The sequence below is a fragment of the Oncorhynchus clarkii genome, chromosome 18 (assembly GCF_045791955.1).
Source record: "Oncorhynchus clarkii lewisi isolate Uvic-CL-2024 chromosome 18, UVic_Ocla_1.0, whole genome shotgun sequence".
Classification (NCBI taxonomy): domain Eukaryota; kingdom Metazoa; phylum Chordata; class Actinopteri; order Salmoniformes; family Salmonidae; genus Oncorhynchus; species Oncorhynchus clarkii.
In genome coordinates this window covers 44,303,294-44,330,047 of record NC_092164.1, presented here as the reverse complement: position 1 = coordinate 44,330,047, position 26,754 = coordinate 44,303,294, and the positions used below count along the sequence as shown (strand labels likewise).

The following is a 26,754-nucleotide window of genomic DNA, read 5'->3' as shown; positions in this document are numbered from 1 at the left end:
GCACAACTTCTTCATACAATTACAACAACTATCACCATTTGACATGCACCGCCATCATCATCGTGAAAAAGAGCTTGATAAAAGGGCAAGCGTACAAGGTTTGTGATTATATTGGCATTTCAGGACTACAAAAATATAGATAACAAAACAAATATGAATCACCAGTGATTAAAAGAAAGTTTACCAGCTAGAGTTTACCATCCAGGCTGTGCACATTCGGCCGTGATTGGGAGTCCCAGAGGGCGGCATCCAGGTCTGGCTGGGGTAGGCCGTCATTGTAAATAGGAATTTGTTCTTAACTGACTTGCCTAGTTAAATAAAGGTTAAATAAAAATAAATACAATATCCAGCGTGAAACTCAATCTGCGTCTGAAATGGCACCCTATTCCCTGTACACTGCACTACTTGGTCAAAAAGTAGAGCAATAAACAAGGAATAGGATGTCATTTTGGACACAACCACCAACTACGTTTTAGCCAGCAGTCCAGAGGTGAGTATAACAGCTGTAGCGCTGGTATAGTCTTGGTTACAACCAGAGAGATTCTACTTACCTTATGGTCAAACATACCAAGTGGTCTGGACACACTTACTGCTTGGCTCGAACAAAACCCTGCACCCACACCAGCCCTCGGCAGGATAAGATTTGGCCACCCTTGACCGATTCCTGATTCAGCAACTGTTCCCACCCAAAGCAGACATCGAAAACACTTAACAGCTGAATAAATATATATTAATTAATTAATTAAAAAGATCACATTTAAACAAATGAAAGGTTTCTAGAGGTGCTTGAGGCTGAGAGGAGCAGGGAGGGGAGGAGACTAAAGATGAAGTGTCCACAGACCAGCAAACAGTCCTCAGAAGCCTTGTTTATACCTGGTGCTAACACACATCCACACACACCTGTCTGGTAAGATCAGGATGAAGGACTCATGTTAGAACCAGGTATAAATGGTGCTAGAGGCAGAAGGTTTATACTTAATGTCCTTCCTGATGCTTTGTTGTTTCCATAACAGAAAGGGCCTCCAGTTCCCTGGCCTTGCAACGTGTTTGTCACTCTTTGAAATTAAAACAGTAGCATAACAAACGTAATATAGATTTGTTTCACACAATTTCCTCAAGTTGAGACTTCCCTCCCTCCCTCCCTCCACTGACTCCCTTACTGTCAGTAATACCAGCAACATAGTGGTCCACTGAACCACTGAGTCTTCAACCTTTTCCTAGGAGTCATCTGAAGGAAACATGTTGGGCTCCCAGGAACCTGGCCCCTGGCCCTGACAGCCTTAGCGGTTTTACCAAAAATGAAGTTTTCAATTGCTTTCAGCTGAATTCATCTTGTGAATTTTCCTACAAGCAGCAGCAGGTCATCTTCCAATCAGACCAGATCAGAAGAGGCCCGAGTCAGACAGACCAGACCAGTGGAGAACTGACCAGCATCAAACCACTGAGACCGAAGAAATAGCTATCTAAATGAAATGTAGATTCTAAATGTCGATTTTAAATTCCCCAAAAAGTATCATTCCATTGTACATTCAGTGAGGTTTCTGTTAGTTATTTCGATGATGGGTTGTACATTGTTATCACTGGCTGGGTAACCAGCCCTTTGGGAGTCTGAAGGTTTTTCATGCAGGTCTATGGACAGGAAAGCTGGTCCACATGTCCTTGAGTGTTCATCCATACACCCACTGTGCATGATTGCAATGTAGATTTTGTATATATGCTTAGGCATATTCGTATACAGGGATACATTCTTAGGGATATATTTGTATAACCATCTGCACCACATACACATAACTGGGCATCCCATCTGTTTTGAAAAAAAAAACGTAGTAAGTGTCATTCAGCAGGAATTCTTCAGGCAAAGTTACACTGAAACTGTGTGCGACATGACCGACTGATAACGATGTGTGTGTTAGGGGTGTCAGAGTGCCTTGGTGCTGGTTGTGTGTGACGCACTGTGTGAGACGGGTTTCTGCGGGTAGCGGCTGTAGTAGTAAACCTGGAAGAGAATGGTAATGTCCACTCCCACTTGCAGCAGACCACAGGTCCAGAACTGGACAGGAGCCTCGGTCAGCAGGAAGTAACCCGTCTTAAAGGTGTCCCCACTCGTCCACATCATCACCCTCTTTATACTGCAGGGAGCGAGGGAGGCGAGAGAACAGAGGGGGTGATAAACAGAATTTCAATGTTGGCAGAGCTAGAGACAGTGGCTGTGTACAAAACATGTCTTGCTTAAAACATACTAAAACTACATAGTGTACTAATCATACTACATACTATTTATTACATACTGTTTAGTATAAATGCATGCAGTAAGCAAAAAATTAACATGCTCATCTATACTGAGAATGCATCACCGAATGCAGAATTGCGTTGTTTCCCGCCATTCATTCGTTCGTTTTTCTACAGCCTGTCCTCTTATCTAGTTTCGAGGTCGACCGATTCATCGGAATTGCCGATTAATTAGGGCTGATTTCAAGTTTTCATAACAATCGGAAATAGGTATTTTTTGGACACAGATTTTATTAATTTTTTTTACACCTTTTATTTAACAAGGCAAGTTTTATTTTTTTATATTACCTTTATTTAACTAGGCAAGTCAGTTAAGAACACATTCTTATTTTCAATGACGGCCTAGGAACGGTGGGTTAACTGCCTTGTTCAGGGGCAGAACGACAGATTTATACCTTGTCAGCATGGGGATTCGTTTTCGCAAACTTCCGGTTACTAGTCCAACGCTCTAACCACCTGCCTTACATTGCACTCCATGAGGAGCCTGCATGGCAGGCTGACTACCTGTTACGCGAGGGCAGCAAGAAGCCAAGGTAAGTTGCTAGCTAGCATTAAACTTATCTTATAAAAAACAATCAATCTTAACATAATCACTAGTTAACTACACACGGTTGATGATATTACTAGTTTATCTAGCGTGTCCTGCGTTGCATCTAATTGATGCGGTGCCTGTTAATTTCTCATCGAATCACAGCCTACTTCGCCAAACGGGTGATGATTTAGCACTGTCGTTGCACCAAACCTAACCATAAAAATCAATGCCTTTCTTTAAAATCAATACACAAGTATATATTTTTAAACCTGCATATTTAGTTAATATTGCCTGCTAACATGAATTTCTTATAATTAGGGAAATTATGTCACTTCTCTTGCGTTCCGTGCAAGCAGTCAGGTTATATGCAGCAGTTTGGGCCGCCTGGCTCATTGCGAACTGTGTGAAGTCCATTTATTCCTAACAAAGACCGTAATTAATTTGCCAGAATTGTACATAATTATGACATAACATTGAAGGTTGTACAATGTAACAGTAATATTTAGACTTAGGGATCCCACCCCGTTAGATAAAATACGCAACGGTTCCATATTTCACTGAAATAATAAACGTTTTGTTTTCTAAATGATAGTTTCCAGATTCGACCATATCAATGACCAAAGGCTCGTATTTCTGTGTGTTATTATGTTATAATTAAGTCTATGATTTGATAGAGCAGTCTGCTGCTACTTACCATCGCTCAGTCAGTCTCGTAAGCATTCATTCAAACAGAGCTCTTTATGACTTCAAGCCTATCAACTCCCGAGATTAGGCTGGTGTAACCGATGTGAAATGGCTAGCTAGTTTGCGGGGTGCGCGCTAATAGCGTTTCAAATCGGTGACGTCACTCGCTCTGAGACTTGGAGTAGTTGTTCCCCCTGTTGTCTTCCTGGTTCGAGCCCAGGTAGGGGCGAGGAGAGGGATGGAAGCTATACTGTTACACTGGCAATACTAAAGTGCCTATAAGAACAGTCAAAGGTATATGAAATACAAATCGTATGGAGAGAAATAGTCCTATAATAACTACAACCTAAAACTTCTTACCTGGGAATATTGAAGACTCATGTTAAAAGGAATCACCAGCTTTCATATGTTCTCATGTTCTGAGCAAGGAACTTAAACATTAGCTTTTTTACATGGCACATATTGCACCTTTACTTTCTTCTCCAACACTTTGTTTTTGCATTATTTAAACCAAATTGAACATTTCATTATTTATTTGAGGCTAAATTGATTTTATTTATGTATTATATTAAGGTAAAAGAAAAGGTGTTTATTCAGTATTGTTGTAATTGTCATTATTACAAATAATAAAAACTAAAATAATATATATATTTTTTTAAACAACAAAAAAATCATCCGATTAATCGGTATCGGCTTTTTTTGGTCCTCCAATAATTGGTATCGGTGTTGAAAAATCATAATCGGTCGACCTCTAATCTAGTTATCAACGGATTATCTGAAAACACGTTTTTTCTTCCTTAGTGTGCAGTGATTTCTACTAGATGAAAAGTCAAAACGTGTATGACATCCTGGCATTTAAAGCATACTACATTTTCAAAATGTCACACTATAAAACACTCTATTTTCGCATACCAAAAAAGCGTACTATTTAGAACGCAACTAGAGGCATTCGGACACTGCCTTAATCCTGACAGAAAGAGACATCATGGGAATCATGGGAAAAGATTAACACAATAACAGACCAAACAGTTTCAGATGGGGATACTGACCCACTATTTCCAAAACAAACTTTTAAAAAGGAAAGATTACTGGAATTCCTTCAAGTTCATTTGCCACCTCAACGCTTCTGGATTTTAGTTTGTGACAAGAGTGTTTCTTTAGGGCAGAGCTCATCAACCCTGTTCCTGGAGGGAACTACCTTCCTGTAGGTTTTCGCTCCAACCCCAGCTGTAACTAACTGATTGTCACGCCCTGGTCAAAGTATTTTGTGTTTATTTTAATTTATTTGGTCAGGCCAGGGTGTGGCATGGGTTTTTGTATGTGGTGTGTTGGGTTTGTAGCTTAGTGGGGTGTTCTAGTGAAGTCTATGGCTGTCTGAAGTGGTTCTCAATCAGAGGCAGGTGTTTATCATTGTCTCTGATTGGGAACCATATTTAGGCAGCCATTATCTTTGGGTGTTTCGTGGGTGATTGTCCTTAGTGTCTTGATGTCCAGGGTCTGTGTGTATGTGCACCAGTACTAGGCTATTTCGGGTTTAGTTACGTTTATTGTTTTGTAGTGTTTGTATTTAGATTCGTGTTGCTTCAGTTTAAATAAACATGGATCTCAATCTACACGCCGCATTTTGGTCCGACTCTCCTTCTACCGAAGAAAGCCGTTACACTGATTCAGTTTATCAACCAGCTAAATATTAGAATCACGTACGCTAGGTTAGGGTTGGAGCGAAAACCTACAGGACAGTAGCTCTCCAGGAACAGTGATGGAGAGCCCTACTTTAGGGTGAGATGTGGTCCCTCCTCTTGGTGTCACTAAGCGGATAGGGAAGGAAAACACTAACAGTTACAGTAGAAGGGTGGTACAGCAGGAGGCCTCTGTGCATGTTGTCTACTGTGCAAACACAGCTTTGACAACCCCCTTCTTAGATGAAGAAAACAGCATTGCTTATTATAATGGGTAAATGTAAAGTTTCATGACAAGCTGGGTTCCCAGGAACTCTGCTCTACTCAGGTTGTTTTTAAAACGAGAAAAGCCTTGACAGAGTGTTGGTGATTATGGATGAAGCACTATAGACTGACAGTAGCCCCAGCTACTCCTCTTCCACCCTCCCGCTCTCCTCTTTGTTTGTCACCCCAGGCTTCGTACTGAAGACAAGGACGGAAGGTAAACGCTGACAAGGTTAGGACTGAGGCACAAACAGTTAGCTAACAGCATTCAGCCTTCAGAAGTGTTTACAATAACTGCCTACCACAACAACACTCCTTTCTGAAAGCAGAGGCATCCTTCATCTGCTCTTCTTAATAAAACCTGCCTTATGTCGTGACATTTTGGAGTAGGGCCCTCTGCTCTGAGTGCCCAAGTCAAACCTGACATGTCAGGACTTTCGCTAATCGGAATATAAACACATTCATTAAAAGGTGAGGGAGATGGAGAGGCTGAGGGGGGGAAGCCTAATCTAATTGGTGTCAAGGGAAGACCTGGGTAGGGTGTTGTATGGTTGTGGTGTATGTTTAAAATTAAAAATAATTATTCAGACAAAACATTTCTAGGCGTTACAGGGTTCTGCCCTAAGCAAAATACACTGATGCCATATTCCATCATGGTATGCAGTACTAGGCCTAATAAATGAATCCATAATAAATCCAATAAACATCTTATGAATATTATACTGTATCTGTGAGGTTATAATGATTGGGTCATAACCATACATGAATGTCTAGTATTGACTAGGCTTGGGCGGTATACCGTGTAGGGTAATCTTACCGCTACAGTATACAATGACATTCTAGACGATTCTCTGCTTCCTGTGGCAAGAGTTTGGGGAAGGCTTTCCTGTTTCAGCATGACAATGCCCCCGTGCACAAAGCATCCATACAGAAATTGTTTGTCGAGATCAGAGTGTAAGAACTTGACTGGCCTGCACGGAGCCCTGACCTCAACTCCATCGAACACGTTTGGGATGAATTGGAACTCCGACTGCGAGCCAGGCCTAATTGTTCAACATCACTGCGCGACCTCACTAATCCTCGTGGCTGAATGGAAGCCAGTCCCCACAGCAATGTTCCAACATCTAGTGGAAAGCCTTCCCAGAATAGTGGAAGCTGTTTTTCCCCCTTTTGTATCCCAAAGTGTAATGATTTATACTATAGTTTAGTTGGGAGCTGTAATGCAAAATTGGATGCCAGACGATGACGATGTTGAAGAACACGAAGACCGGAGCCGTGTGAGTGAGCATGCACCAGGTGACCTAGTTACAGTATGGAATTCACAACTACACATTTACCAGTTAGATATCTTATAACTATAAATTTAATTGTCTAAAAATGTGCTTTTGTTTTCTAATTTACAAGCTAGTTAGCTATCTAGCTAAGTGGTTAGCTTCTTCCAAAATCCAGCATTCGGTTGGTAACAGCAGAAGCACCCCTCCTGTTTTGTGCGTGCAGCAAACCGTGAGTAGCATTTTTGAGTTACTTATATAGTTTAGGTCAGAAACTGTATAAAATGTTTGCAATGTGCTCGTTAGCATTTAGTTAGCATTCTCTATGGGATTTTACATGTACTTGTTAGCATTCCAGGAAACGTCCAGTATTATACGGAGCCATGAGTGCATGGAGCTCCATTCCATCTTATATAGCGCAAGTGAACAGCAAACCTGGTTTAAAAAAAAACCCCAAAAAAACACTGTGGCACAACATCTCTCCCCCATGTGCCCTACTTGTTGTGTGTATGTTCTGATAGATGCAAACACACATTTAAAAACATTATCATGTAGTGAATGTAAATTAGAGTCTTTGTGTCGGACCCCAGTAAGACTAGCTGTCTCCATTGGCTTCGGCTAAAATCATTGTTAACCTTTAAGATGGGTTTGAACAGCTCCCCTTGTGTTCAGTGCTAGTATTACCGAATATCCCTGTATGGCACAAGGTCGGTATGAAGGTTTGACAATCTGGATACCGCCGAAGCTTAGTATTGACTACACTGCCAATACTTCTAATATGGTACCACTGCAGACAGAGACTTGTCTGACCCTTTATCAATGTTATTGGCAAGGTAACATGTTCAATGATCCATACAAATGAAATTAATATTTTTTATTGTATTATTTTTTAAAACCTTTTATTTAACTAGGCAAGTCAGTTAAGAACAAATTCTTATTTTCAATGACGGCCTAGGAACAGTGGGTTAACTAACTGCCTGTTCAGAACGACAGATTTGTACCTTGTCAGCTCAGGGATTTGAACTTGCAACCTTCCGGTTACTAGTCCAATGCTCTAACCACTAGGCCACCCTAATGATGATGAAGATTTGATTCATTGAGGCCACAATGGTGGCTTCAAAGTAAGAAGACTATTCTCTACCAGAAGCCACTTAGCAGATATTCAGAAGGGTTTGGAGGTAATTATCTTCAGGCTCATTACAGGGTAACAGGTTCACCCCTCAACCCAAACACAGCCCCCATCGCAGGCTGTCTAATAGCTCGCACCCACAGGATGAGGGGAGAAGGAGGAGTGGGACCTGTCAAATCTTCTACATTATTCATGTCTCCATCTTCACCTCCCACCACCTAGCTCCCATTTAGCCCTTTCAGTTGTAACAAACTTTTGAATAACCTTACCCTGCATCTACTCATACATCTTTCTGTCCCTCCATCCTCCCCCTCCAAGGTACGAAACTTGTTAGTCCTGGGGAAGAGGAGCAACATTTCTTTATTTTCTCTCAGAGTGCTGACATACAGTCTGGGCCAGCCCAGTGTGTAATGATGTGAAAGCTGGTTTGAGGGTTTTATCAGTCCTCCTGCTGACTGTCTACGTCCCAAAGGGCACCCTATGTAGTGCACTACTTTTAACCAAAGCCCATCTATATAGGGAATGGGGTGCCATTTGGGACACGCTCTCAGAGAGAATGCCGGGAGGTCGGGGACGGAGTCAGAACATGCCTGGGAGATGATTCTAGAAGTCCCCAGCCACTTACAGAAGACTGACTCGGAGGTTAAATAAAGAGTATGTATCGGATGTGGTGGAGGATGAAAGATGCTCTGCATTTCATCAGGTAATCAGCAGCTCCAAAGCTGGGCGGGGGTATGTTTCTGCTTAGACAAGTTGTCGCAGACTAGTCTGACAAGGTAGTGATGTAGTGTTGTTGAATGCAGACAGAGACTTGTATACGGAATTGATTTAATGGTCAAACAGTCAGACGGCAGGCTAAATAAGGAAGTCTCTCAGGGTGCTATCTGTCCTTGTGAAACAGCATATACAGAGAGGACTTATAAGGGCAGTCAGTCAGTAGGTGGTCTGCAGAACCTGTCCCTCCATGTTTCATTACCTGAATCTCAGGCCAGGGGCCCAGACACCAGCACCCCAGTCTCCCCCGCCTCGTTCCCCACCACACCAGTCTCCCCCGCCTCGTTCCCCACCACACCAGTCTCCCCCGCCTCGCTTCCCCCACCCCAGTCTCCCCCGCCTCGTTTCCCCCACCCCAGTCTCCCCCGCCTCGCTTCCCCCACCCCAGTCTCCCCCGCCTCGCTCCCCCCCACACCAGTCTCCCCCGCCTCGCTCCCCCCCACACCAGTCTCCCCCGCCTCGCTCCCCCCCACACCAGTCTCCCCCGCCTCGCTCCCCCCCACACCAGTCTCCCCCGCCTCGTTCCTCACCACACCAGTCTCCCCCGCCTCGCTCCCCCCCACCCCAGTCTCCCCCGCCTCGTTCCTCACCACACCAGTCTCCCCCGCCTCGCTCCCCACCATCCCAGTATCCCCCGCCTCGCTCCCCCCTACCCCAGTCTCCCCCGCCTCGTTCCTCACCACACCAGTCTCCCCCGCCTCGCTCCCCACCACACCAGTCTCCCCCGCCTCGCTCCCCACCACACCAGTCTGGACCAGTCTCTGAACATAACATCAAAACACACTCTGTTCTACTCAGACATTAACGTCATCGGTTCGACTTCTCCCGTCGGTTTGTGTTCATTGCTGCCCTGCTACACACAGACGCATGCACACCCACACACCGCTGGAGACTGGTGTTATGCCAGCACACCTAGAACAAAGTGCCATCATTTCTACACACAGAGAGGCTGAGAGGGGCAGCCACACACACACACACACTACATACAGCAGTCTCCAAAACCACTAGTCAAACCAACCTCACACTAAATCACCACACCAGGAAATATTCACAACATAATACCTCTCATCTAAAGTGGCCACAGGGGATACATGCAGCAGAATTATCATTATGTGTTTCGTAATTTACTGTGGAACAGAGTTATCTTCAAACAGTTCACACAGCCCTGTAGTTAAGCCTCAAATTCAAATTCATTCATTGTCTTTGACCATGGAGCTTGTTTTGACCTTGGAGCTTAGTTTGACAATGGAGCTTTAGAACAAACATTTTCTCCTCAAGGTCATTCAGCTAATCAGAACTCTCATTCATCCCCTTAAAACAAATACAGGATCGAGTGCAGAGGTAAAGTAACCTAGCAACAGCCTACCATAAACCCAAGTCCATAAACTGCCTGAACAGGTACAAAACAGTGGGAGAGAGAGGGGGCGGACGAAGTACAGACACCTAACAGAGCAGAGCAGGCAGAGAGAGAGGGAGCAGGACAGAACAGGCAGAGCCACTGCTGAGCAGATAACGCCACACTGAGATCTGCTCTTCACGGAGTCTGTTTGTACTGGGGACAGGACACGGGGCCAGGCACAGACACAGAGCCAGGCACAGACACAGAGCCAGGCACAGACACAGAGCCAGGCACAGACAAAGAGCCAGGCACAGACAAAGAGCCAGGCACAGACACAGAGCCAGGCACAGACACAGAGCCAGGCACAGACACAGAGCCAGGCACAGACACAGAGCCAGGCACAGAGCCAGGCACAGACACAGAGCCAGGCACAGACAAAGAGCCAGGCACAGACAAAGAGCCAGGCACAGGTGTGTGCACACAGCAGAAATGGGGTAGACTTGGCAGCCTTGAAGTAAATACATGATTTGAAGCTGTACTGTAGCTATATAAATGAAGGACTATATTTACATCAACTTTCAACAAACCATGACAAGACAGATCAGCATTCACTTCCTGTAGACCAGCCTCCCCTATAATCTCTTCCCCCAGCCAACATCCAAATCCAATGTATTTATATAGCCCTTCGTACATCAGCTGATATCTCAAAGTGCTGTACAGAAACCCAGCCTAAATCCCCAAACAGCAAGCAATGCAGGTGTAGAAGCACGGTGGCTAGGAAAAACTCCCTAGAAAGGCCAAAACCTAGGAAGAAACCTAGAGAGGAACCAGGCTATGTGGGGTGGCCAGTCCTCTTCTGGCTGTGCCGGGTGGAGATTATAACAGAACATGGCCAAGATGTTCAAATGTTCATAAATGACCAGCATGGCCCAATAATAATAAGGCAGAACAGTTGAAACTGGAGCAGGTGGACTGGGAACAGCAAGGAGTCATCATGTCATGTAGTCCTGAGGCATGGTCCTAGGGCTCAGATCCTCCGAGAGAGAGAAAGAAAGAGAGAAAGAGAGAATTAGAGAGAGCACACTTAAATTCACACAGGACACCGAATAGGACAGGAGAAGTACTCCAGATATAACAAACTGACCCTAACCCCCCGACACAAACTACTGCAGCATAAATAATGGAGGCTGAGACAGGAAGGGTCAGGAGACACTGTGGCCCCATCCGAGGACACCCCCGGACAGGGCCAAACAGGAAGGATATAACCCCACCCACTTTGCCAAAGCACAGCCCCCACACCACTAGAGGGATATCTTCAACCACCAACTTACCATCCTGAGACAAGGCCGAGTATAGCCCACAAAGATCTCCGCCACGGCACAACCCAGACAGGAAGATCACATCAGTGACTCAACCCACTCAAGTGACGCACCCCCCCCAGGGACGGTATGAAAGATCCCCAGTAAGCCAGTGACTCAGCCCCTGTAATAGGGTTAAAGGCAGAGAATCCCAGTGGAAAGAGGGGACATCCACATCCACCATTATAGCAGCCATGTTGGGTCACCTATGGTCCCCAGTCGCCCTCCTCTTTGTGTTGTAGTAATGATCTGTTTGGTAACTGTCTGCTAGAGGGGTCTTGCGCCTAGCTCTGACTGGTAGTGATGGAAAAGCAGAAGCATGCCTATATAGCATCATTTGTCACAAATGGCACCCTTTTCCCTAATGGGCCATGGTCAAAAGTAGTGCACTATATAGTGTCATGACTTTGGCCTGTGGGTAAGGTTTATGACCACCCCATAAATACCTTTCTCCCCTCTCTCTCTCTTGACTCTACTGAAGGACTCTTGAATAGCCTTTGTTAAACAGAGAGTCTGGGAACATCAAACCAGTGAGGGGAAAGGAACCATATTTCGGTAATAGAACCAGTTGAAAATATGCGTTGGTACTTAACCTCTTTGATCTCTAGGGGCGCTATTTCATTTTTGGATAAAAAACGTTCCCGTTTTAAGCGCAATATTTTGTCACGAAAAGATGCTCGACTATGCATATTCTTGACAGTTTTTGAAAGAAAACACTCTGAAGTTTCAGAATCTGCAAAGATATTGTCTGTAAGTGCCCCAGAACTCATTCTACAGGCGAAACCAAGATGATGCATCAACCAGGAAATGAGCAGAATTTCTGAAGCTCTGTTTTCCATTGTCTCCTTATATGGCTGTGATTGCGCAAGGAATGAGCCTACACTTTCTGTCGTTCCCCCAAAGTGTTAGCAGCATTGTGACGTATTTGTAGGCATATCATTGGAAGATTGACCATAAGAGACTACATTTTCCAAGTGTCCGCCTGGTGTCCCTGCGTCGAAATTGGAGCGTAAAGCCAGGTGCAATTATTTTTCCATTTGAGAGCAAGGAGAAACCAGGCTTCCACGAAGGATATATCATTGAAGAGATATGTGGAAAAACACCTTGAGGATTGATTCTAAACCACGTTTGCCATGTTTCAGTCGATATTATGGAGTTAATTTGGAAAAAAGTTCGCGTTTTGAGGGCTGAATTTTCGTTTTTTTTTTTTTTTTTTTTTTTTTTTTTTTGGTAGCCAAATGTGATGTACAAAACGGAGCTATTTCTAATACACAAAGAATCTTTTTGGAAAAACGGAGCATCTGCTATCTAACTGAGAGTCTCCTCATTGAAAACATCAGAAGTTCTTCAAAGGTAAGTTATTTTATTTGAAGGCTTTACTTGTTTTTGTGATAGTTGCCTGCTAAATGCTAACGCTAATGCTAACGCTAATGCTAACGCTAAATGCTACGCTAGCTAGCTACTGTTACACAAATGATTGTTTTCCTATGGTTGAAAAGCATATTTTGAAAATCTGAGATGACAGTGTTGTTAACAAAAGGCTAAGCTTGAGAGCTAGCATATTTATTTCATTTCATTTGCGATTTTCATGAATAGTTAACGTTGCGTTATGGTAATGAGCTTAGGTCTATAAATAGAATCCCGGATCCGGGTTTGGTCGTCGCAACAGGTTAATGAATATGATGTCAGTACGGTTGTCATCTGAGACATTATGACTGATGACAGGACGACATAACTAGAATGTGTAGACTTTCCCAGATACAGGGAGGTAATTTAGAATGCATAAGATACTGTATTTACCATAGCATGGCTTCTCCTTTTGTTCCTCAGTCTTCCCGCTCTTTCACTCAAACCCAACCCCCTTTCCTTTATTTAACCAGAAATTGTCGGCTCCGTCCAATCAATAATTTACACCTTTCAGATGAGACTGAAATAAGGTGACAATTAATATTGACTGCTATTGATGTAAAATATTACTAGGTCTTTCAGAGTTTATTCGGAAAAGATAACAGCTCTATACACACTCTTTTGTGGTGCCCCGACTTTCTAGTTAATTACATTTACATGATTAGCTCAATCAGGTAATATTAATTAAAGAGAAAGGATTTTATAGAATAGCATGTCATAGCACTTAATCCGGCATAGCCAAAGACACGACAATAGGGAATAGGGTGCAATTTGGGATGCAGTTCTGTTGTCATTAATCATCTCTGGACCTGACTGGCATGGCATGTTCTGAGGTTTGGCTTAACCAATTGATTATTTTATAAAAAAGGTATATTTGTTATTATGTGTCCTTGATAATCAATATGGTAATGAGCTACTCAATCTTTCTATTGTTAGTGATATATTATTTTGCCCATATTAGTCTGATGCGTGGTCATTCAGAGAATATTTCAATTGTGTGTGTGTGTGTGTGTGTGTGTGTGTGTGTGTTGGTCATGACTCACAATAAGAACTCGGAGAACAGAGCCACAAAACTAAATGATGACAGCAACGGCACTAAAGCTTGCATTATTGAACATCTCCATAATCATTATGATGATGATAACAGCATTAGAATGGAGCATTAACAATGAAGGTTCATGTTTTAAATGTATTTAATTGTCTCAGTGTGAATCCTGCCTAAGGATTTAATTGCTGGGGGAATGAAGGCAGTAAAAAGCCAATTAATTCAACAACTTAAGACAAATCTAAGGAGGCTTCCTGTTCAAAACAAAGTCATCCGTTTAAATCATATAAACCAAACAATATCTTCACTTCTAGTAGAAAATCCTTTCACTGAATGAACTAAATTCAGTCCCAGGCGGGTCTGTGAATTACATACCCAAGTGTTAAGTGTTCCATAAATGAGAGAGCATTTATACACAGGTCTGCAGATTAAAATTAAAAGACCAGTTTGAAGTAATAGATCTCATATTATAAACTGGGTGGTTTGAGCCCTGAATGCTGATTAGCTGAAAGCTGTGGTATATCAGACCGTATACCACGGGTATGACAAAACATTTATTTTTACTGCTCTAATTACGTTGGTAACCAGTGTATTTAAGCAATAAGGCACCTCGGGGGTTTGTGATATATGGGCAATATACCACGGCTAAGGGCTGAGTCTAGGCACTTCGCGTTGCGCATAAGAACAGCCCTTAGCCGTGGTATATTGGCCATATACCACACATCCTCGGGTCTTATTGCTTAAATTAACCACTGAAGCTCAGCAGCTGGGATATGAAGAGTAAGGAAGCAAGAGATGGGATGAAAGAGAGTGAATATCAATTGAGAGAAAGGGAAGACAACTGAATGGCGGCTGTAGTGTGCGTTTCGTCCTCACCTCATCCCCTCAGTACTCTTGTTCTGGTAGTTACAGTAAAGCTGCGGCGTCCCCAGCATGGCCTCAGCGAAGACAGCCAGGAAGCCCAGGGTCTCTACGAACACAGAGGAGTCCAGCAGCAGGTAGGTGATGTAGGCCGCCAGCAGCGTGAACGCTACCACACACTGCATGTAAGTCCACGAAACGACTCCACGACCAGAAGTGGCTCCATTCAAAGTCTGAGGCAGACACATGCAAAGAGAGGAGACAAGTAAGACACTACGAACAGTGATAAAACTAACAGTTCTTAACCTTTTCAGCTCAATTTATCTCCATAATAATACACTGGCTTTTGAGAAGATCATAATAAAAGCATCGCGTGACAAGGACACATAGCTGCATGGAAAATGCATTTGGAAAACCCTGAATGATTTACTGTAAAATGTTTCTGCCTCACCAAATGTTCCCTTAAGTTAGTTTTTGCTTTGTTCCCTTTTCATCAGGGGAATAAACGACAAAAAAATAAACAACAAAGTTGAGTTTAAGTCATGAATTCAACATGAAGATTATAACAACTGCAGGACTGCAATACAATCTATAGTGACATCTCAGCTCGGAGACTGGCACCGCCACAACACATTGTTCTGCCTCAACCTTTCACCTCTAACCTATACAGGTACCCAAAAACAAATCGTAAACACAATCAGCGAATGGATAAGAAGGTTAGCGAGGAGGATGCATCCTTGTTTGGAGTGCTGAGGATAATGTTATGTCAAAATGTCAAACGTTATTGTCTTCATTGATGCCTTCCCTGCTGTCAACACTGAGCTGCAGGTAACGTATTTGAATACTTCTCGGAGCCTGACCCTGCTGTCAACACTGAGCTGCAGGTAACGTATTTGAATACTTCTCGGAGCCTGACCCTGCTGTCAACACTGAGCTGCAGGTAACGTATTTGAATACTTCTCGGAGCCTGACCCTGCTGTCAACACTGAGCTGCAGGTAACGTATTTGAATACTTCTCGGAGCCTGACCCTGCTGTCAACACTGAGCTGCAGGTAACGTATTTGAATACTTCTCGGAGCCTGACCCTGCTGTCAACACTGAGCTGCAGGTAACGTATTTGAATACTTCTCGGAGCCTGACCCTGCTGTCAACACTGAGCTGCAGGTAACGTATTTGAATACGTCTCGGAGCCTGACCCTGCTGTCAACACTGAGCTGCAGGTAACGTATTTGAATACTTCTCGGAGCCTGACCCTGCTGTCAACACTGAGCTGCAGGTAACGTATTTGAATACGTCTCGGAGCCTGACCCTGCTGTCAACACTGAGCTGCAGGTAACGTATTTGAATACTTCTCGGAGCCTGACCCTGCTGTCAACACTGAGCTGCAGGTAACGTATTTGAATACTTCTCGGAGCCTGACCCTGCTGTCAACACTGAGCTGCAGGTAACGTATTTGAATACGTCTCGGAGCCTGACCCTGCTGTCAACACTGAGCTGCAGGTAACGTATTTGAATACTTCTCGGAGCCTGACCCTGCTGTCAACACTGAGCTGCAGGTAACGTATTTGAATACTTCTCGGAGCCTGACCCTGCTGTCAACACTGAGCTGCAGGTAACGTATTTGAATACTTCTCGGAGCCTGACCCTGCTGTCAACACTGAGCTGCAGGTAACGTATTTGAATACGTCTCGGAGCCTGACCCTGCTCTAAACAACGTTAAGGTGTCGCTGAACGGAGGGGGGAGAAGAGGTGGCGAGAGGGGGGGGGGGATCCACTGTGCAGTATCTTCAATAGGATTTTTACCTCCATGATGAAATTAGATTCTACTGATCTAAAAGACAAGCTCCTTGTTATTCCGACTCCAACACACCTAAACTAAATAAAAGTGAGCAATTTGAACAAACTCATACAGTTTGCACCTTTCTGATTCAGAGGGGTTGGGTGAAATGCGGGAGACATTTCAGGTGAACGCGTTCAGTTGTACAAGTGACTAGATATCCCCCTTTCATCTAAAATGACATGGTGGATTTGGTTTCCTACCCTTTTCCATAATCACATTGCCTTCTGATACACACGAAGAGGTACGACACCTTACATTACCCATCCTGCTGACTTACTGAGACTGATTGCATTCTAAAGTGGAACAACTAATAGGTTTGACATGTCAATTTAATGTATTTTATTGAAATGCTGATGTTAAACTGTTCTGAGATTTACATGGGATTTCTGACTAATACGCATGGCAGACAGGTGTATTGGTGTGTATGTGAGAGTCAGGGTGTGCATGATCGATCATGTCTATGGTCTGCAACTCAAAAAGCACCCAATCAGGGTCCTGCTAGCAGTCTGACCTGTTCATACAGGATCTAAAGAAAATGTACGCCCAGAGATGAGTGTATTGGGGATAACAACATAAAGGAGTACTAAAACCCATCCTCCGCAGACACACCACAGAATAGAAATGTTACTTCCAGGTTCCCAACGTGAAAGAAATTAGAGGGAAATTGCTTTTTGTAGTGATAGAATAGAATTGTTTCAGGTGTTAACAGCAGTACCTTAGCGTGCGACACCCAACTGTGCCACTCATCTACCCTGGGGTGCTCTCGTTCCCCTCCTCCTCTCCTCTTTCATCCCTCTGTTTACTCTGACACGGTGCCACTGTGTGTGTGTGTGTGTGTGTGTGTGTCCACCACGGGGACAGTGTGGGGGAGAGAGCTGGCTTCATGTCAAAACGTACCCCTTGTTGCCCGTGCACAACACGCACACGCGCTTTCTGCTCACTGAGCAATGGTAAATGTGTAAGCAGGCAGGCATGTGCCAGAGCTAGATATTGTTTTGCAGTAGTTTATCTCCCCAGGACATTAGTTAGAGGGTGTTGTTTAGCCTGCCAGGTCTACACTTCCCATAATCACATGTTGTCAATCATGTAATTCATAGTCCATAATCATGCAGAGAAAACAGCTACCTAAAAAATGGTCTAGAAAAAAAAAGAACCTGCTTTTTGGGGCTAAGTCAAAGCAAGGTGTGTGAGGAGAGTAGGATGTGAATCGGAAGGGTTCCAATGAATCACACCATACAGGAGAGACTGATGACTAATAAGCAACAAAAGATTATATAAGTAGACTATTCTCAATGCCCCCGTTCGCTGCCCCTGTCCTCCCTGACTGTCCCTGTCCTCCCTGACTGTCCCCGTCCTCCCTGACTGTCCCTGTCCTCCCTGACTGTCCCTTTACCAGTACACGGGCCTAATAACCAACTCCCCTCACATCTCTGGTAGTGCCAAATACTGCTCAATGCTCCTATTCGCTGGTCCAACTGTCAACAGACATCCTAAAAAGGGAACAGAATAGAAGACAAACAATAGCATGTGATTTGAATTAGAATTTTGATGCAGAGTGAAACAAAATGTATCCCTGGATCTGTAGAACACTACCACAAAGCTGAGAAAGATTATCCAAACTAGACCGCCGTTTGAGCAGCTCAATACATTTGACTTCCACCTGGGTAGGTAATCCGTAGGTTTACTCATACACCTAAACGTCGTACTCTCTTAACCTGAATGATCTCTTTAAAGTCAACCTTCCCGTCGGCCTGACAGCCGTCTCATAAACCAGGTTAAGATCCTATCATAACCAGTCACTAACTTCATAATACCAGAACTACCTTGAGGATTTTTAACAAACAGATATGCTGAGATCCAGGGTACAGTCTCCATGCTTGCATGCACAATACACAAACACATATTACCAAATGACAGGGGCGGAGACAGAGACATAATGGTCTTGTTAAGTCGTTACCCTAAATTCACAGCCAATTTAACCCAGAACAGGTTCCAAAGAAACAGTCCACTGACGCAGGGAGGGAGGAAAGAGTTTGCTCTCGGCTTGAACTCACAAGGAGGAAGCTTAATGCACTTCTCCAGAGTGATTGGGACATAATTGTTTTTGATTGGACAACCTGCCGCGATAATGGAGCCTGGAGAGAGAGCCACAGAGGGGAGCCAGCTCTGTTCTCTGTTCGTACTGTGATGTACAAACAGTTCAATACAAGCACAGAACACACAACAACGTTAGGAATATACAGAAATATTCTGGTTCCACGGGTCCGCATTACACTGCAGTGGTAATGTGTCAGAATACTGTTGTCAGTCTCAGTTTGACACTCACATTTACAACTTCAGTGAAAGCAGGTGAAATGTTATTGAAATACTCAATTGTTGCCAACCTCAAAGCCTGAAACCCCAACAAAGATAAGGAGACGTCAGAACTATCTGTTACTCCCAAACTACATTGAGACAATCGCCCTTTAGGAAGTTCGCCAGAGAGTTGTTGGCTGAGGAATTCCTCTTTCCTCTCTCATCAATAGTGGATTACAACATGCCTCTCCTTCATATCTCTTCCTGGATTAATCAATAGATGACCAGACACATACGTGTATAGCAGACAGACGAGCAAAAGTTCTGTCAACGATAATCAAGGTTGGCAGAGAGAGGTGATGGATTGCCAGAGAGACTGCGAGAGGCCAGGAAGACGGCTGAGAGAGGCCGCACAGGCCAAGGAGGTAGAGGCAGGGGCAAAGAGAGAGGCAGAACAAGAGAAGAGGAAGGAGGTCTGGGAGACAGAGATCCCGGAAAGCAGAGCTGAGCTCCAGATCCAGCCCAAAGCCAGGCAGAGGCCAAGGAGAACACAGCCTGGCTCTGGTTCCAGCTCCACTGCCAAGAAATGTGCCAACTGAACTCTGGTTCCACTGCCAAGTGCCAACTGTTTCATGTACAGTCCAGAACCATGATCGTACATGTGGCACACAAAACTGCAGCTTTTAAAATGTGTTTATTTATTTAACTAGGCAAGTCAGTTAAGAACTAATTCTTATTTACAATGGAAGGCCAAGCCCTCCCCTAACCTGGATAACGCTGGGCCAATTGTGGGCCACCATATGGGACTCCCGATCACGACCGGTTGTGATACAGCCCGGGATCGAACCAGGGTCTGAAGTGACGCCTCTAGGACTGCGATGCAGAGCTTTAGACCGCTGCACACTCGGGAGCCCCTTTTGATGAGGTAAGTTGAAGTCAGAATTAAGCTTTTTCTCCTGTGATGAGAAGAAAGCCAGCTTACCATACCACTGGAGTTGTGCTGTAGAACGACATCATGCTGGGTGGAAAACAATTTGATAAGTTGTAAGAAGTTGGCAACAACTCCGCCAGTTAACTCCTAGTTCCCAATCACAAACACACAACTCCAAACACAGAGGCTGAATAAAAGGGCGAAAATGTATTTTTGATTTCTGAAACGAATATCTCAGACAGTCTGCACCTTTCTCTGCAACTATCATTGGATTCTACAATGCATAATCAATCAAAGAGAGAAGACAAGTGAACCCAATAAAGCGTGATGGATAGCCGTTCTGAGAAGGTAAATTACATCACTGTCAGTGAGGACTATGGCCAATATACAACACAGAGCATTACTGCATCTTCACAGGCACTGTGGGCATTTGTTATTTCCCAGCACCACCTACTGTTCACATAGAGGATAGCAACTGCTCTCCAAGTACAAAGCAGCAGTGTCAACTAGAACTTAACACGACATTGAGATCCATTGTTAGTAAATCCATATTTATGATGGGCATCACACGCTACTCACACAAACAAAGTTCTCAGCACAATGAAACGGGTACAATTGAGCGACTGAAAGGTTGCGAGACTCCGTTCTCTCAACATTATAGCAGCTGGTCCTCAGCCTCGCTCAGCTGCTATAATGTAACAAGAGGGAGTTGAAACAAAGGGCAAAGATAGATGTAGAATAACAAAGAGAGAGTTAGGAAGACCACAGTCTCTAACGGTCCCATCTGAGTTGTATGTGCCTCTTCAGCAAGCTGGTGTGAATCCAAGTCATCATCATTGTTGTTTTACCAGACAGGACCACAGAGGAGAGGCCGTGGGTAGTGCACATTAGCTTTCACATGCAGCATTTAATACAATTGTTGTTGTCACGCTATCGACAACAACAAAAAACACTGAGCATAGTTCATTTCAAACCAAGAAACAGTCAAGTCATGACTTTTCTAGCCACAAAATAGCCGAGCAGTTAGTCTCACGGTCAATAACATTAAGTAAACAGCAACAATCATAGTCTCAATACATATGGTTAATCAATATATAGGAGTCTAGAATGCATGCATTTTAATGTTCTGAGTAAGAATCTGAGTCATCACAATCAGACATCGCAACGAACTGAAGCAAAATTCAATTTCCATGAACAATCACTGCAATACATACGCATGCTATAGTAAACTAATATCAGAAGCATAAAAAAAGTGTTTTACACACCAACACACTTCAAGCTGTTGACTATAGCTAACATGCATTGTGAACTTCCATGCGAACACTATAACAACTATATTGGTTCTTCATGAATCACAAATATGACGAGGAAGGATCACATGCGATGCAGGAGGATGCATGCCAGGTTAATGCAGGAGGATGCATGCCAGGTTAGTGCAGGAGGATGCATGCCAGGTTAGTGCAGGAGGATGCATGCCAGGTTAGTGCAGGAGGATGCATGCCAGGTTAGTGCAGGAGGATGCCTGCCAGGTTAATGTAGGAGGATGCATGCCAGGTTAATGTAGGAGGATGCATGCCAGGTTAGTGCAGGAGGATGCATGCCAGGTTAATGCAGGAGGATGCATGCCTTGTTAATGCAGGAGGATGCATGCCAGGTTAATGCAGGAGGATGCATGCCAGGTTAATGTAGGAGGATGCATGCCAGGTTAATGCAGGAGGATGCATGCCAGGTTAATGCAGGAGGATGCATGCCAGGTTAATGCAGGAGGATGCATGCCAGGTTAGTGCAGGAGGATGCTGATGAGTTAGTGGCAGTTAGTACTGTAAATGGAGCAATAACAGAGGGAGTGCCACATAAGTCCATGTAGTAAGGACAGAAAGAGCGAGTTTAAGGGAGGAAGGAAGATGAATGACTGGATGGCAGAGAGAGAGATGGCACCTACCCAGAAAGAACTTCTTAGGGACTTTGATCTCCTCCTTAGTGACTGTTACTACAGACAAAACAAAATAAGAGGAAGGGGAGAAAAGAGAGCTTGGTTTCCCTAAAGAGAGGTAGGTTTCCCTAAATAGAGCTTGGTTTCACCTTGTGCTACAGACCAGAACTGACCCACAGTGTCAAGTGAGGAGAGGTTTCTTCTTGACATACGGTTAGTGATTTCAAAAGGACGACCCCCATAACAAATTCCCTGTAGGAATTAACAGAGTTAAAACCTCAACGTTTGTTTTAAGTCAGAGTTAAAACCTCAACGTTTGGGTCGGGACAAAGTAGAAACCTCAAATGTTGACCAGAGTTGAAACTTCAGCATTTGTTTTACGTCTGACAGAGTTGAAACCTCCACGTTCGTTTAAAAGTTTGACTGATCTCAAACCAACTGACCCACCTCCCATGATCCTGCCAATTTGATTGGTTACCAAACTCTGGATTGAGGCCCCATGAGTGCAGCACCGAGAGTTTAATGTTCTAATATTGCGTTGGCAGAGGAACATGGTGTAGATCAGTCAGTCAGTGTATATAGCCAACAGGCTGAGGAAGGGCATTATGAGCCAGATACAGCAGCCAGCACCCTCTAGTTCCGCAACAGATCAAATCTAATTTTATTGATGATCCACATCCTGTTATTATGGCAATTTTTAATATGAAGAATGTTCATGTTTAGCATTTTATATTTTCCCTTTCTGTAATACACATGAATCTACCAGTCTTCTGTTTGTGCAAGGTGCGGGTGAATTTTATTTTTCACCAGATTAGTCTCATTGAGATTAACAATATATTTTACAAGCGAGACCTGGCCGAAAAAAGCAGCACACAAAGTTGCAGACACATTTACAACATAAAACACACAGCAATACAATTTAAAAAAAACAAAACATCCATTTACACATTGAACAGCAAGATCGCTTGGGAAAGTGTGGTGCAGCTCGGGGCCAAAGCATTGACAGCCCCTGCTTCATCAGTGTGAATATTCTGAATTGTTTTCATATCTCTGTTGATAGTATTTGACACCAGACTGGAGGTGCAAGGGCCGAGAACACACTGATTATTACTGTATTTTGTGACACTGATTCTGCAGCAGCTAACAAATCAATGCCTTTTTGTTTTCCTACAAGCCTCTCGGGCTGGTGTTTACAGACCATGTGGTGCTGTTTGATTAGGATATTAAGGGCCTGTCTCCAAGAGGCCAGTTAGATACTTCTCTGCTCCTGTGCGGGATATTGTTCTCCATTTTGCAAACTTGTAATAAACTCAATAAAAAAATCTATCCAGTTTATCTGTGACTCCTCTTCTCTTTTGTTCACCTGGAAATTCCTATTACAAAGGCGAACTAGAGGTGTACAGTACAAGGCCGCGTTCAGTAGGCAAATTGTTTCAAACATTGCAGATAGAAAATGTAATGAAGAGCCAACATGTGACATAATATGATTTACTGCTAAAACCACTTAAATCTAAATGCACACACTCACAGAGATAAACCCCCCAGCTTATTCTACATGTCAAAGGCATGTTTGATCTACAGGTTGGTGATAAAACCAAGCATTATCAGTAGCTCACGCCATGATGCGAACAGAGGTTATGAACTGATTATAAAGCCACAAAGAGGAGCTAGGAACCGGGAGGTTAAAGACACGTGTAAAGAGGTGAGTAGGGACAGGCCAGGGAGGAGGATACTGACCTGTGAATGAACGTTTCTTAGTCTGGAGTTCGGTGGCCACGCGGACGTTGGTACACAGGTCGAGCATGCTCAACATGGTGGCGATCACGACGATGCTCTGCCACAGGAGTGGTGTCTCAACGTAGCACCCAAACCTGGAAAGAGAAGACCGGGAGGGAGGGACTAGTCAGGCTCAAGGGCAGTAATAAAGTTCCCGCGCTGGAGACTATAAGCATTTGTTGAAACCAAACCGGAACTGTGCTATTCAAACTAATATGACTATTTAGTGAGAGGCCGTGTCATTTTCAAACACTGTAAATTCTGAAGGGCCAAATAGTTGACGTCTGTCTGTTCTTTAAAATGCACTTAGTCTACAGCCTTCACATGCATCAATGCACATTTGGAATAATATGCAACAAGTGTACCACACCTGTGGCAAAACTTACCTGAACAGTATACGTAGGATGTTGGCCACCAGTAGGACGAGGCAGACATAGGTGGAGAATCCCTCTGCGTTCTGTGTCTGTCTGATGTCCCTGTACTGGGGGATTTAAGGCACCACTCCACCAAACACCATAGCCCCCGCAGCGATCCATGCCACCAGTTGGTTCAGGACATACATGAGCTGCTCAAACATCTCATCTTCCATGTTCTCTCTCTGTTCTCTAGTCTACCAGAGCACAGCAAAACATGGAAAGTGCCAAAGGGCTGTGCAAAGTTCTAGTGAACTGCACTTGCCTTTCGATAAAAGTGGTGAAGCCTAGTCAGAGAATGTGGATAGAGTGGTGCCTTTGGATGCTTATTTACAGTCAACTACTGGATCAATAACTAATGAAGGGGACATAATGATGCCTTCCTGACATTGAAAAAAAGTCCCTTCTTTCAACTCGGATGTAATGCAGGAAGAACTGTGTCCATCAATTATGTTATATTGAACAGTTTAGCGTAAAAATCCAGAGGGTCTACTTTAGCAGAAATCCAGAGTTGAAATGACGAGTTGATCATGTATCAATAAACATTCACGTGGCGCTACTGATACTAATGGAAATATATGAGAGGTTAGAATAGCACAATCTAACAAGTTGAATGTTACAATTGAGCACATCGTCGGAAAACTCAAACTTGCAGCAGGTCGGTCGACCAATCAAATTTATTTTTTACCTTTATTTAACTAGGCAAGTCAGTTAAGAAAAAAATCTTATTTTCAATGACGGCCTAGTGGGTCAGAACGACAGATTTGTACCTTGTCAGCTCGGGGATTTGAACTTGCAACCTTTCGGTTACTAGCCCAACACTCTAACCACTAGGATACACTGCCTAGTGCAATATTATTTAAAAGCAGCTTCTATTTACTGGCTTGATCGCGATTTGTATAGAAAACTAAAAGTCGACGCTCGACATTTCCTTTACAGTTGTCCCTAGACTAGTCGAAGCGACTCAAATCCCCAGTGCTCTGGATGGGTTTGCAGTTTTAACTGGACGGCAGCACATAACTATTATTTACAAACAAAACCCTTTTATCTGTAAAATATAATTCCAGCTAAAATCGAGAGAGCATGAATTGACCCGAAAGTACTAAAACACCTGCGCCCACCGGCTCTTTCCCCGCCCTAAAAACCAAAAGATAAAAAAAAATAAAAAACGAAAGATCGAGCAGCGCTTCCTTGTACGTCAAAATCGTCACTCCCTGTCTTGCCAAGATCTGAGTTTGGTTTCATGGTCCGAGACAGAATTAATTTGGAAGGGGACATCGACCACTTCTTAGTATATGTATAGCCTATTGTACTTGTCCTAGTTTGAGACGTTGTACATAGGCCTATATTTATGTATTTGTACTTTTCTTCCATCATTATCATGTTGAGAATAAGGGATGATTGCAGTGAGCCCGGATTAAGAAGCTTTGCTGAGTTTACATAATGGTGGATGACTGTCATCTGTCAGAGAATAACATTCTAAATGGATGGTCTCTTATATAAAAAAAAACGGTCATGGAGTCCCAAAGGATCTGAAATATCCATTGAGATCAGATCAACACAGAGGTGCATCTAAGGGTTTTAACTTGATGTTGTGAGAGAAATGCCTGAAGGTCATCAATCATCACAAAGCTGGAACATGTTGGTAAAAGTCAGCAACAGAAAGGAATTGGTGTTTAAAACGAGACTGAAACAAAAAAGTTGAGCCTACCGTTCTGTAGTCCATTCCTCTTAAATGTTGTTTCAGTTTGACTACCAACCATTCTGTGCTGTATAACCACGCCTAGTAGGCCACAATGCGTTAACTATACTGAACAGAAATACAAATGCAACAATTTCAACTGTTTTACTGAGTTACAGTTCATAGGAAATCAGTCAATTGAAATAAATCCATTAGGCCAGGTGCAGTCATGGTGAAGTAGCAGGTGAAGAAGCCGGATGTGGAGGTCCTGGACTGGCGTGATTACATGTGGTCTCTGGCAACAGCTCTGGTGGACATTTCTGCGGTCAGCATGCCAATTCCAAGCTCCCTTAGACATCTGTGGCCTTTAATTGTCCCCAGCACAAGGTGCACCTGTGTAATGGTCATGCTGTTTCATCCACTTCTTGATATGCCACACCTGTCAGGTGGATGGATTATCTTGGCAAAGGAGAAATGCTCAATAACAGGGATGTAAACACATTTGTGCACAACATTTGAGAGAAATACAATTTTTGTGCGTATGAAACATTTCTATATTTTATTTCAGCTCATGAAACATGGGACCAACACTTTACATGTTGCTTTTATAATTTTGTTCAGAATAATTTCCTGAATTAGACATGTCTTTTGTTGAAAAACATTGTTAGCCTAATTAATGATTTATGAAAAGGTACACTCTATGTAGAGGTCGACCGATTATGATTTTTCAACGCCCATACCGATTATTGGAGGACCAAAAAAAGCGATACCGATTAATCGGCAGATTTTTAAAATGTGTGTGTGTATATATATATATATATATATATATATATATATATATATATATATATATACATACATACATACACACATTTTTGTAATAATGACAATTGCAACAATACTGAATGAACACTTTCATTTTAACTTAATATAATACATATGGGCTTTTGGATGGGTGTTCCTAAGGTGATTCCACAGGTTGGTGGTATTTTTTGATTTAGCCGTTGCTGACCCCATGCTTACATCTTTATCACAAATAAGACACCTTGCTTTCCCTGGTGCCAATTCCATGTAATAGTCACACACTGGTGCTCTGATTTTCTCTGCCATCTGTAAAACACACACACAGCTCTGAAGTGACAATGATACTGAAGAGTCTGCTTAGGAGACAAATACTCTCAACTGTTTGAATAAAAATAGAGTTTAAGTTACCTGTGATGAATGTTGAAAACAAAAACGAATTTCTATAAGCA

The 26,754-nt window shown here is 43.3% G+C and overlaps 1 pseudogene; it reads right to left on the bottom strand.

The window, feature by feature from the left end:
- Positions 1-1,918: 1,918 nt before the first annotated feature.
- On the bottom strand, positions 1,919-23,996 carry LOC139372659 (solute carrier family 66 member 2-like; annotated as a pseudogene).
- Positions 23,997-26,754: the final 2,758 nt, after the last annotated feature.